The sequence below is a fragment of the Bradysia coprophila genome, unplaced genomic scaffold (genome assembly GCF_014529535.1).
Source record: "Bradysia coprophila strain Holo2 unplaced genomic scaffold, BU_Bcop_v1 contig_324, whole genome shotgun sequence".
Lineage (NCBI taxonomy): Eukaryota > Metazoa > Arthropoda > Insecta > Diptera > Sciaridae > Bradysia > Bradysia coprophila.
The window spans coordinates 5,066,542-5,080,993 of NW_023503584.1; the positions used below are offsets into that span (position 1 = coordinate 5,066,542).

Here is a 14,452-nt window from a genome sequence, read left to right on the forward strand (position 1 = left end):
TTTTGAAAATTTCGTCGGTTTCACTCCACGTCACATATATGGATTTTTTACGGTCGGCTCAGTGTACATAAAAAGTTAGGTCCATAAGGTCCAGACTTCACTGATTATTTTACAAAAAAAGATCGAGCCTAAAAATATTTTTTGAGTTCGTGACTGATTGTCAAAGTTCCCCGATGGTGATTTGGAGACTTTAATCTAGCTACAAAATTTGATGAAAAAGTGCAAAAATGTAAATTAAACGTTAAATATGCTAAATAGACCGCAGTGAGTCAAACAAAACATCTGTTTTGATTTGGGATATCTAAATTGTGATTTTGGTACATGGAATATTGGCAACAGAAGTCGGATTAACTCAAATCAATTGTTTTTAGCTTAGAATGTATTCCCAGGTTCTGACAATACGATATTAATTTTAAACGTTTTCCAAGCAGCGAAGTTAAGTGTGGCGTAATCTAAATAGATGGACAGCAAAATCAAAGTTATCTTTTCTTCTTAATACATCTGATATGATTTTCAAAAACGAAAAATAATAGAATAGAATAGGTAACGATTTTGTCCCTTTATTTGACTTACGTCACAGTTAGTTTTGCCGCTTGAGAGTTTCTTTAATTTCAAATATTTGCTTATATTCGTTAATAGTAGGGGGCATTTCGTTAAAAAAATGATCTGCTTTCCTATTGAGCCAACAAAAAAAAATTTAATCCGATAATTTTAAGTAAGAAAAAAAACACTAATCAGAATTTTTAAAGGCCGCGGATCAACACGAACAAAATTTTGAACAGTGTCATTTCTTGGGCGACTTACCATAATTTTCAACTGAGATTCTATATAAAATACCGAAAATTGAGCATACGCGTAAACTGTTACCATAAGTACAAGATGAGGTAAACAAGATTTGTTTTCCTTTTTCTATACGCCGCTTCTTTATTCGGATGACTTTTATTTGTACGAATGAAGTAACAACGAATAGAAAAAGGAAAAAAAAACTTGAAAAATTCTATATAATATGTTTTAATTATGATTAAAATGATCCCATATTTTTTGTTGAACTCCATAATAATGCCACAAACTAAATGCCCCTCCACTATAAGATAAAGTTTACAGATAAGCTGTATATGCCATGCCCTAATTGCCTCAAAAAAGAATTATAGTTCTTCTTTAATCAATCTTTTTTTAGATTTGTTGAAAGAGTGTTGTTGTGTAAATTCAACTTTTTTTTTAAATTAAAATGTAAATTTATTGATACAACTACAATGCACTACAAAACGTACATTTTTTTAGATTTGTTGAAGGTACTCTGTGTAAGGTAAATTTACAAATTTTCAGTCAGTTTCAAAATAATTTATGAAAAGAAAATGCAAAGTTTAGTTCTGAGCAATCGATAAAAGTGATAAATTGATTAAGTAATTATATTTGTTTAGCAGCCTTTCACTTTTTTTTAAATTTAAATAAAAAATTTATCTATAGAAAAATGTTTGTATTATTCAGTTAAAAATGCAATTGGCGATACTGAGTTGCAGGAAAAGCTTAAAAAGCAATGCATATTGTATGTACGATAAATAATAGCACATTACGTACCTGCTTCCAAATTTGTATTTTTACGCGCACTAAATTTGCTGCATGGGCCGAAGGCGAAAAAAATATAATATATCACATTTACTTGATGATGCCTTCTGCCTTCCATATTAATCTTTCTTTTATTGTATTGGGTAGGCTGACCTAATGTTCAACGCATTGGACTTCCACCGGAATGGGCCGGTTTTAGGAAGTATTTTCTGAAAAATTATTTTCTGAAAAATTATTTTCTGAAAAATAGAAGTTCTCCCAAGCTTCAAAAATTGGGTACCTTCGGTATTTGATGCCCAAAACGAACTGTACACATACACAATGATTCCCACTGATGATGTCACTGCTAAATTGTCAGGTTGGGTACGAAGGGAAAGAAGACTGTGTATATGCTAATGCCAGTGTACCAGCGATATCGTGATAAATTCTATAGTATCACAAACTAGGTTGAAACTAGGTATAAATACCTTTCTTGATGTTCCCATATTCAAAATCGTTCTGCCTGCTCTACTGGTCGTCCATAGATAGTATCAATACGTTGATCGAGTAAGGTGCTATTTACTTACTTATTTTTAAATTATTTGAATTCCTGAAATAAAAAACATTTTGTCAGAAATTATTTCACCGTAACTATTTTTTGAATATTCGGTGAAAATATTTCTTCTTGCACTAATAGTTATTTTCTTAACGTATCCTAAAAGACTCGCTTCCGGCTCGTGCTGGAAACCTCTCATTCGCTAAAAAAATCCTTTCAACAAAAGTTAGGCACAACGTTTTTACGGAAATACGCGACAAAGTCACGATATTTCGACACTAGTTAGGAAAAGTATTTTGTGCCACCGAGAATTGAAATACGACGGATTTCAATATCGATAACTAGATTGAAATGTCCAAAATTACAACACCCGTTTTCATGGCTTATTACAACACTCAAACCAGTGTTGAAATGAAATTCGTATGAGTTATTACAGCATTCGTTTAAAAAAAAATGCAAAGCAACGTGATCGATCAAATTCGAAGAGTGATTGTTTACAATGAAAATTCTGAATTTTTGTGCATTTGTCTATTTCAATTCTCGGTTGGCACAAAGCATGATGTGTTACACGTATTGTAATGAGATTTTTTCAGCACACGACCCAATTTTCCTTACTCGCTCCGCTCGTAAGGAAAACTTGGGTCTAGTGCTGAAAAAATCAACATTACAATACTTGTAACACAACATACTATTTATCTACTGTACTGTAATGTCATAATATTTACAATTTGGTGAAACTTTATAATCAAAATGAGCTTGATTTAAACACGTCATCCTCAGGAACGTCAATTTATGAACTGAAAATTTCGATAATATTTTATTTGCGCGGCTAACTTCGATAGTTTCTCATTTATTCACGATAATTTTTTAATAAATTCGATAATTTTACATTTTTTCACTGAAAATTTGCAGATTCTTGACAATGTTTGTTAACCAAAAGAATTGGTACGTTTCTTGATCGTGGCAATGAGAAATTACTGGTTGAAAGTTACGAAACCATAAACATTGAAAATCATTTCTGTTCACCGATTTTCATTTTCCATTCATCGCTGATGGTGTAATAATAAAATTACGAAACGTTCGACAGAAGACATAACCGCTTTTTAGTCGCATTTGGATCGATAAATTGAGTAACTTTCAACCAGTAAATTCTTGACAATGTACTAGATCTGAGATTTGTTTATAGTGAATTAAAATATTTGACGGTGATGTTTCAGTTCGATTTTTTAAATTAGTTTTTAATTGTGATTATGACATTACAGTAGATAAAACCTTGTTCCTAACACGGTAGGAAATGAAGGTTTTGCGCAAACGATGTGTTGCCGAACTTGCTTCGCTCGTATCGGTAATCTCACATCTAGTGCGCAAAACACTCCCATTTACTACCTTATTATGAAAATAGCTATTCCCGCACTACTACTGAACCTTTTTGCGAATGTCTGAGGAGAACACACTAGAAATACTGGAGAATATCGTTACACGAATTTAAAGTTATCGCACTTACTATCTAACTTATTAAACGAATATTCTTTTCAGACAAGTAGCTGAAAGTTATTTAATAAAATCACCAGAATTATCGCAGCGTTAAATTAAAAAAAATAAAATCTTCGCAATCGCTTTGTTCGTTGTTGTCGGCGCCTACGCATACGGCACCATCGGAAAGAGTAATTTTTTTTTAAATTATGAATTTAATCAAATCGATTCTAGCTTTTAACACATTTTTATTTTTAATACAGGCGCTTGTCCCACTGGTGGCCTTTACGGAACACCTTATTGCTGTGGAACTGGTTCGTATTATTGCAATTTTTCCTTAAAAACTTAAATTGATTTTTATATGGTTTTTTTCATTCCATCCAGACTTGTTGGGTAAGATGTTAAAAATTATCAATTGAAACGGACCTCAAAGCGAACACAAGCTGGCTTCACTTGAAGTTTGTTTTATTAGAATGAAGAAAAATTTATGGAATTATGGAATTATGGGATTTATGGAACAAATGGATACTTTTGGACTATTGGATTATATCAGGCTTGGCAGGTAGGAAATAGTTATAAATTTTCTTAGAAATAAAATGAAGAATCGACGCACATTGTTCACATTAATCTGTTTATTCCACAGAGATTGATTGTAGAACTCCTACCATCCCAGTATCTACTAGCAATTTCAAAGCAACCTGCGCGCTTACAGGAAGTCGATCTCGTTGCTGTGCTATACCTCTTGGAGTTTTGTCTCTCTTATGTGTAGAGGGACCAGCATAAAAACAACTTCAACTGGATCTGATATGTCTTGGCCATCACCCGAATTTGTTGTATTTTTCTCTAATTTCGTTGTTTAAAAACGATGTTTAATTTTTAATAAATTCAGCACAATTCAGATGTTTGTCTTTTTTCTAAACAAAACCGATTTTCAATAATCCTTCGACGTATGTACACAATAGAAAGATTTACATACTAAAAGATTCTTGATGAAATTCTAATCAAAAAATTTTGGTTAAATTCTGCTGTGAATGGAAAATTAGTTTATTTTACACGTAATTCAAATTAGCACAGCGTATCTCCAGTAAGCAATAAGATAAGAGAAGAAGGAAGATGAAGCACGCAATTATAGTTAAAAACGTGAGAAGAAATAAATACTAAAAAGAAAAAGCATTAATTGCAACAACTGTTGTTGTTTAAAAACAACGTGATGTTAGTAGTAAGATTGTCTTAGGATAGATCGGTACGCTGTGTGACATAGCAACCTTGGATATCAGGGCAGCACCTTTATTTTTTGTATTTTTTTATGCTCGAATAAACGTTTTCTTCAGACATAAAAGTAAGTTGCGTTTCTTTTACGTGAAGTAAACAAAAAATTTAATCAGCTTAGAGTGGTTTCCAAAAGAAATGCCTTTAATTTACGAATAAATTAGGATAGCAGCCGCGTTGAATTTTTGAGAAGGTAACGAAAACGAGTCGAGAACTTAAAGATTAAAGGAAATTTTAAAATAATGACAGTGTCACCATCAATCTCTATATGATTTATGATTATTTGAAGTCAACCTAAATTATCACACATTTTGTGCAGTAAAATATCTATTCCTACCATTTTCTAGCTGGGAATGTACTTCTGCTGATTAAAAACTATGCAGCTCTTGTCAACGTACGCTTCGAGTGAGTAGTAATCGGTAATTACATAGTATGTTTTGGGTAGAGTGGGAAGAGAGTGAAATTCTTCACGATACGACAAAGTAAAATATTGAAAAATTTAGATGAGACAATTCTAGACGTCTTGTCATCGACATCATTGAGCGATAACCTCCGGTTAATGTGGTCTTTTAGTGAAATGGATCATTACAGTTTCGCCCAAAACTGGTTCTCCACTTTCGAGCAGCAAGTATAGATACAATACATCCTTGTTTGGAGACTTTCAATTTTGCCGAGAGGGAGGTTAGGGTAAGAAATGAGTAAACGATCTTAAACGTTGTACTGGTAAAAAATTGATTTTTGTTTTGTTTCTTGAACAATTATCTTCAATTCTTGTAGAAACTATATTCGCCCATCCCACAGCACTGTGCCCATCCTCAACTTCACTACAGTTTTCCAATGAGCCTACTCCCATCCGTGTCAGTCGTTCCTTGCCGTGACGGCTTCGATTAAATTACCGATTTTTTTTCCTTTCGTCGAGTCACCACTGCTCGAACAAGAGGCATAGACGAATTCTAAGGCCAGTTTTGTCATCTAGGGACCAAGCCCTTTTAACGTATAAATAAATCCAGGACAGACCAAGTGCGTCAATTTCTTGTCTTGGTGAATTCAAAAAGAATGACTCAAATTGTACCACAGAGCAACATTATTTTTACAACATAAAATCCACCACCGTCAAGAAATCCTTTAATCCAAACGATGTTATCAGATAGGCTGATTCATTGATTCATGTATACTAACATTTGAATCAAGAATATTCTTTGAGTACTTCAAAGTGTGTCGCATATCATTAATTTATCGACACCGAAATCGTTTTTATTTTTCATGTTTTCGTATTCGTTTCATACAAACATTTCCTAGTATTTCAATCATGTTATTGCGATAAGCTGATGAAAATGTTTTCGTTCCCTTTGCGGATTTTTAATTAGCCAGCCAACGTCTTAAGAGATTTTATAGAGCCGCAATTTATAATAAAATAAAATTGTTGTAAAAATGCTGAAAATATTGATATCAAAAGCTTACTAATCAGAAGCGTGCCCAACGGCCATCTTTAGCGAGAAAAGCGGTATCTACGAGCGCGATTCTTCAAATGTGTAGCCTAATTATATCAAATGCAATTAATTTTATTTTATTTCCTAAGACAACGGGATGGATGAGGCGAAACGTAGCATTGATACATTTCGGATTTCTTTTCTGGGTTAACCTGAAATTATGATGAAGTTCGTTTTTTTCTGTTCTTGCTTACAAAACAACAAAATATAATACAAAAAAAAACATTCACAAACATCAAAAACCTTTAGGGCATATACTGTGGCTCTCGCATCATGTTCAATCCATTATCAAAAAGTCTGTCCTTGCATTTAGAATTCGTTTTTTTTATTATATTCGTTACAATAAAAAACAGAACTCCATTGGCAAAGGCGAGGTTTTTAAATAGTAGTTTTGATGATGATGGTTCGGTCGTCATTCAGTTAGTTTTTAAGAAATCCAAAAATCTAAAAACTGGCGCTATCTAATTACACCTTTGGTAGTGAGTCGCGTCTGGAACCGTACATTTACGGTAAAATAGAATCGAATAGAAAACATCAGGAGAGAAAAAAAAAATTGTAAATGGAAATCCGAAAGGAATATTAATCGAACGTTCCTTACGACTAAGTGCATCAATATTCTAATGGTTTTAAAATAATTATTTTTTCGAACGGAAGAAAAAACAAGCATCACATTTGGGAGAAAGAAGGAGTACTTTTCGATAGTCAAGTTTAATATTAATTTCTGTGTATATAAAATGCATGCGTGACAACGTAGAACTATTTTACCATTTTGATGTTGAAGACATCTTCAAACCACACGGAAAAAATATAAATACAAAAGAAGTTTCTCACCATTTAACCAATATGAATGAAATATACTCATCCGCAACAATGTACATTACATAGTGTTACCTTTTTTTTTCATTCCTCTTATATCTACCATTTTCATGTCTACCACGATGGCACAATGGTAATTTACCTGAAAAATGTGTTTTCATTCAGTGATACAACAATTTCGATGATAAAATCATGACCGTATACGTCGTAATTATTATAATTAGCTGATGGGATCAAAGGTTTTCATTGTTTTAATCGTTTTTTATCTGAATTGGTTCTGTAGGTTGTTTTTTCTGTACGGAACAAACGGAGATACTATACGTATGAAACATGCAGTACACATAGGGAATAAAAGGTTTCATTTGTTTTCATCCCTCTGTGTTTTGACTGTTTGAAGATAATTGCGTTTCCGTTCGACTTTTTTTTTTCGGGTGGATTAATTTGATGGATTAGACAAGAAAAGCGGTGGATAAGTCACGCTATCCAAGGACAAGGAAATCCAAAAGTGGATCTGTATATCATGACGTGTTGTAGGTAGGTTGCTTGTTAAAATTCCAACATACAATCTCATCGCCGAAACTAAGCAAGAACTTTTTTTTAACGAATTTCGTAATTTGTTCTAGTCATTGAAACGCAGCTTTTATTTCACTTTCTTATAATTTTCATTGTCATCATCGTGAGAGTGTGTTTTCAGTTCTGCCTTGGCGACATATTTTCCGAATACTTTCACATCACCAATTTCTACAAGAAGCCACACTAACCGAATATATTTCTAAAAATGTGCGCAATTAATTCTGTTTTGTAGTTTGTGATGTCTTTGGGCAAGACATTTATTTCATTTGAAGTTCAAAGATCAACGCAATTGATAAAAATTTGTAAAAAAAAAGTTTCATTTACTTAATGGGGCGTTCTTCGTCAATTCGGTATAAGAAGTGTTGTTTGTTCTGGGAATAGCATCGAACGCTTAAATGAAATTTATTCAGAAATGCACAGATATAGGGTCACACTGTTTATAAATTCAACGTCTTGTACGGTCGTAGGATTTGCTATTTTATTTTTCATAATAATAAAACGGACAACGAAACATATGCGACGCTTTATCTCGATACATCATACGTTCGTACAATACATATGTGTGTGCTGTTAAATAAACATTAATTGCCGTCGGGGTTTTCTTGTATACACTTTTTTTACAAAAATGAAATTGTGTAAGCCCAGAAGTACATATATTTTCTTGTTAGTTTTAATTTATGCTACGTATGTAATTATAAAAATGATAAAAAACAATCCATTTTTATGCAAGTGTTATGAATTTTGAATTTATAATTTTATTTAATATTTGCATTTAACAGTAAGTATTTCCATAAAATTCGATTTTGTGTCGGATATAAAGTATCTGCTCAGTCAGTGGAGATGTTGTGGGGGGCATAATTTGAGCAAAAAGACACAGCAAATAATGGTTTTAGACACTCAGTTTACAAGCCTGCGGACTGGACATACTGGCTGATAAGGCAAATCCCGATGCGCCCTCCGCTATTTTCCAACTTTCCAACATTAAAATCCACATCCAACGGCTTGTGTAACTGGAAGAAACTAAACTTGTGGCATCATTAGTTGTCTCCACACACTTTTGGGTATCCCACTGATGACTAAATCAGATTTTCGAATGTAAGTGGGATACTCAAAAGTGTGCGGAAACGAAAAAGTAATGATGCCACAAGTTTAGTTTCTTCCAGCTACACAAGCCGTTGGATGTGGATTTTAAAGTTGGAAAAATTGACTCACCCATATTATATGACTTTACTCTTCGACTTTTGAATGAAAGCTTAGTGACATATTTTTGGGCAAGACTTCTTCAAATCTTTTGATGTTACAAAAAAAAACAATGATGGCAATATCATGACTGCTTTACACGAAACATACTTTTTCAAAAACAGGATATCACCTGTTACAACAACGGCAAAATAAACGATGAGCTGAGGTTTCTGTTCTTTTATATATTGAAATGTACAGTTTTCAGTTTAACTTATGAAGTACAAGATTTAGTAGTCTACAACAAAGCGATAATTTAAACAAAGGAAGTAACAGAAGTAACGTTATATTGAGATACTCTTGCTGTTTATGAACGTTCAAAGAATATTATCGTTTCTCCTGTTTCCTGTTTCTCTTCTATTTGGAACACAGGTTTTGATGAATGTCTTAAAATTGTTAAGAGACATTTAATCAGAGAAAACAAATACCAACCACCTAAATCATCAACTATTTTCTGTTCGGGTACCTTATGTCATTTCAATCATTCTAATGTTGATAATTGGAATTGTTTTTGCTTGTTTCTTTAATTAAATTAAGTGATAAGTGTTCTACTAAAAAAAATGATAGACGAAAATTTTATCAGCGAACAAGCGAGCAATTTATTATTATTAGTATATTTTCGAGAAAAAGAAACCTATCAGAACTACATTCTCTTTACGTCGTGTCGAAAGTGAAAATTTTTCGTTTGTTAATATGAATATCATTTACGCAATAGTGTTTGTTGCATGCACTCTTTTCGGTGTTATTTTTGGAAGAGCGGCCCCAAATTACCAGAGAAACGTATACGGCCATCATGTGAGCAACTTAACATATGGCTATAACAAAGGACCCAGCAATGTGACCTACTTCCACGCCAACCATACCAGACCGTACTACAACAACACGCGATTTGGCTCCGGACAGTATCATGGATAAATTTCAGGAATATACGTTATTGTGTGACACAACTGTTGTCCTGGTGACAATTATTACACAAAAGAAATGTCGCCCAGTTTAAAATTTTTGTCATAAAGACGGATGTGGTTTTTTGATATGTAAAGTTTTATTCAATAAATTTTATTCGGACACAGTAATTGAAGTCTTGAAAGAAACGGCTGTCAATCATTCATCCGGTAACACATTTACTTCGATGAAACGAAATATTTTGAAAGTCTCAGTTTTAAGCCTCAAGCTATATTGGTTATAAGTTTGAAGAAAGTACAGACCATGTCAGTTTAATTTCAACAGAAAATATGTGAAAATGTAAGGAATAGCAAATAATCAATGGTCAAGGGTCCCTGTACTGCAAACACTCTTATATTTACACTCAGCTGCGATATGTTATCATTTTTGCGTATTTGAAAACCACAAGACGAAAGTGGCAAATGCCAAGAATGTGAATGCTGTCCACTGAATAGGATCAATAAACTTCGCTTCGATTGTTTATTTTTGTCCAGAGACGAATTACTTTACGACATCGCATCGACTCCTCGGCTTATGGCGTCATTCTTTTCTCAAAATCTTTCACTTCATTACTCAATAAAAGTATAATCAAAAATATATTTCAGATTTGAAATTTCAATGAGCTTGTGTGTCCAGTCATCCAATTAAAAATTTGGCAATAGAACATTACTACCTTGTATTCTATCCTTCGTATTGCACTCTGATTTTAAGTGTTAACGGCTGCAAGTTTAACATTTTTTCCCTGACGGGGATATTAACGCGACTCTAACTCAATATTCATCTTCATAGGGACCAAGTGGTCCATGAACCAGGGCTCTAGAAAGCTTTAAAACTTTTTAAGTTCGATCTAAAGAGGCTCTGAGATAACATGGACCGATGGCCATGGGTGCTCGTACCACTCTGCCCTAAACACCAAATAATCTCCGTCCAAATAAAACTTCGTATTTTTTATGACAATTAATCTGAGTATTTCAAAATATTGAAATAGAATCTTTTACTTCATTTGTTTTGCTATTTAAGACTGCCCTAGCTCAAAAACATTTATTATTTTTGTCGTCATTGTACAGTCTGGTGTTTCACTGTGAATTTTGCTGATAATTCTACCAAATGATACAAATACTTCGGAACAAGGACCTATTTTCGTTAGTCACGAAAATCACAAAAATTCAGTAGAGTCCGTTCCTTCAAATGTCGTGTTTTGTCTTTGGTCAGACAGTCAGACTGGACTTAATTTTTAATGTCATTAGATTTTTGCTTTCCTTATTGCTGTTTGTTGGTATGTTTGTGGTAACACCCCCGGTGTTTTAATTGGTACTTTCAAAACAAGCAATTGATATATCTAAACTATGACAATCATTGCAAAATACCTGGAATATTGTTAACTACATTGCTGTCACACACGTAACTGTAGAGTTAATATGATAATTTCACTCAAAATATTGATGCGTTTAACATCTTATTTTAATTTGTCCAATAAATCTCACAGAAACCATTCAATCCAGGTAATTACTTACATTTATTGACCACTTAAACAATCCGCTAACGCGTGCACGATCCAGTTTACTTATAATTTTCATTTTTTTTTTCAATTTAGCGAAAAAAATAATCCGACAAAATCAATAATCCATTAAACAATTATCAAATTGCGTAAAAGACTGTAATTTTTCTTGAAAATCATAATAATTTCAACTTTAATCGAGGCTATTCTCAAACACCAATCTACATACAACCTCATTATATACTTAGCACGTATTTAAGAAAAAATCTATTAATTTCAGACTATTTTTCAATTCGATAATGTGCCAGATCCCATCCACATCGCAAGCTGTATGCACTCAATTAACTCGGGCTCTCTCGTCAAAAAGCATATAGATTTTTCATTAAATTCTTTATCATTTAGCAATAAATCAATTGAGTTTTGCGATCGTATACCTCCACCCATCATACTTGATTGATTAATATCACAAATCTTACCTGCGCTCCGACATAAATAAATTTCGCTCAAAGTTTGCGAAATATCAAACCAGATCTGTGATACGACGGAATAAATAACTCATCCACATGAACATTTTATTGGGCTATGAGGTAATCCTTACGAACGGATCGAATGGATGTAATTTTTCCTATAAGATGCGCTTCAAATCAGTTTTGATAGAGGCTGTAAATCAGAAGTTGACAGTACATTAAATTGACTTTCAATATCGAAAAGAATGATGATGTATTAAACTGATGTAGGCAGATATATGATCTCGTTTCAGACTGTGTTCGAGCGAAGTCAACGACGAAGAAGAAAAAAAAATGTTTTATTTATCGCTTCGTATCAGGATTAAACTATAAATTTCATCTTGGGTTCTATAAAAACGGATGAGAGTTAAAGGTGAAGTGATTTGATATACTCAAGTCGTTTTCGTATATCTTGTCGATAATAATATGTTTTCAAGATCCTTTCGAAGTTACAATGTAGATGAATAAAATGTAATTAATTCTAGCAATTAAATAACACGCGAAAAATTGCTTTATTAAAAATAAAAAAACGAAAAGAAATTCATTAAAATTTGTGATTTATTTCAAATCCACTCTTTACAGACCTTATATAAACGCCACATCAGTTGTTATTGACAAAGAAGTCAACAATGAATGAGGATCTCTATCAGAATTCCACTTATAATAGCAAACTAAACTAAACTTACAATAAAACTAAAGAAGTACGCGATTTGCTAAAAAGTACTTGATATAAGATGGAGGTAAAGAGCTCATCCCTTATTTTTGTCATGGTTATCGACAACTATTCTAATGTACACTTCCAAGAAGCAATTCTTCTTTTCCAATCTTGACGTTTCTAACATATTAACTTTTTCGAAACGGTAAACACATCGGGGTGTTATCATTAATTCTTTGCAGCAATACTTAGCAACAATTAGGCTGTTCTGGAGGTTTTGCATCGATTTCTTTTCTTCAAAATTACATAATATTTTGACTCTACGGAACTAACAAAATTTATTCCGACTTTCAGAAATAGTCTAAAAATGTGAAACTTTGAAAAACATAAATTCATGTCGGAATTTGTGTTAACTTATTATTCGATGTGGCTCAAATATAAAATTTTATGTTATGCAAGCAACTCTTTGAAAAAATCTGAAACCCTTCTCGTTTCTTGTAATTCAAATTTTCTGGTGTTATGTAAATTTTTTTTCGTATGTGCTGCACAGTTTCAAACAGAAACACTGTGAAAATGCCGAGGAAAATGTTTTAAAATTTATGGTCTTTTATGGTCATTTTCTCAAACATATAAAACAAACGATCGTAAATATGAATTAACATTGCAGAAAAACATGTATAACTCGTTTCAACATGCCAAATCAAGAACAATATCCATATGAAATTATTGAAATGACTAACAAACACGCCATTCCTTGCTTTACTAGTACGGTGAAGGTTTGGTTTCCGGTTTTCTTCAATTTATTATTCGTCCACACTTTGCATACATTTCTTTTGCTTTTTCATTGATTGGACGATCTGCAATTTAGCTAAAAGTTCCTGTTTCAGTTTAATGGGTTTGGAGTTGTTTGGACGTGTTTCTCTGTTGGCACGTGAATCGTGAGACTTATAGTTTTGTCCCTTGTATTCAAGTAAAGCTACATTGTTCTGATGACACCAGTAACCATCTAACATTTTCGTAGGTAAGGTAAGCATGCCTACCTTTAGCGATGAGCTGGACAAAAGCGGACAAAAGCTGGTCTTACCCAAATAACGACAGTATATGAATATCCGAACAACATTTTTCGTAACAATATGACAACGATTTCTAACCGTGGCTGTTTTCATAAAATAAATTAGTTGTAAATTAGGAGTCCCAACTACTAGTGCTGAAAAGAAGAAGAATCCACCAGAGAAATGTTAAGTTGGGAGAGAATGTGAGAGAATTTCACACGAATTCTATCCCATAGGTGCCAACTAACTATTTCTCTGGAATCCACACTATAGATTGAAATGAAAGCACTGCTTCACAGCACCATAGCACTGTTCCTAGCATTAAAGTAGAAAATATTTGACTGTTGGGATCAAAAGTCGGTATTTTCCATCTGTCAAAAGTGACGTTTTAAATGTCAAGTACGTTTTGAAAAAATGGTCAAAATTGTTGGTGTGCTTGAATTGAATCATAAGTACAATAGAATTAATAAAAAATCGGTGATTGAGTAACCTTTTCGTAAATTTAGACTTCGTAAATTTTGGAGACTATTAAATTTCTTTCGCAATGTTTTCTTGGTGTCAAAAGCCATCAACTCATCCGAGCATTAAAATTTGAAGGTTGTTTTTAGATGTCAAAAGAAGTGTTAATGCTAGGCATGCTAGGTCGCGGTGTTATGGGAGGCGACATAATGAAGTTAGAAATGGGATAGTTATAAGCGAATATAAACGCAGGAGGACCATGACACAACATTCCTAGTGTTTTCTCGTAGTAGATGGGCAAAGTTTGTTTTCTTCTTAAAAAATATCAAAAAAAGGCAATACTTCAGAATAATAATAACTGCACGGCACCTCAACAAAT

General features: G+C 33.1%; 2 long non-coding RNA genes across 2 annotated transcripts; one reads left to right on the top strand and one right to left on the bottom strand.

Moving 5' to 3' along the window:
• Positions 1 to 659: 659 nt before the first annotated feature.
• On the bottom strand, positions 660 to 11,639 carry LOC119079294. The gene is made up of 3 exons (XR_005088152.1): positions 11,303 to 11,639; positions 3,606 to 3,608; positions 660 to 674 (listed from the first exon to the last, which is right to left on the bottom strand). It is a non-coding gene; the product is annotated as an uncharacterized LOC119079294 (long non-coding RNA).
• On the top strand, positions 3,838 to 4,458 carry LOC119079293. Its single transcript, XR_005088151.1, has 4 exons — positions 3,838 to 3,888; positions 3,959 to 3,967; positions 4,128 to 4,136; positions 4,218 to 4,458. It is a non-coding gene; the product is annotated as an uncharacterized LOC119079293 (long non-coding RNA).
• Positions 11,640 to 14,452: the final 2,813 nt, after the last annotated feature.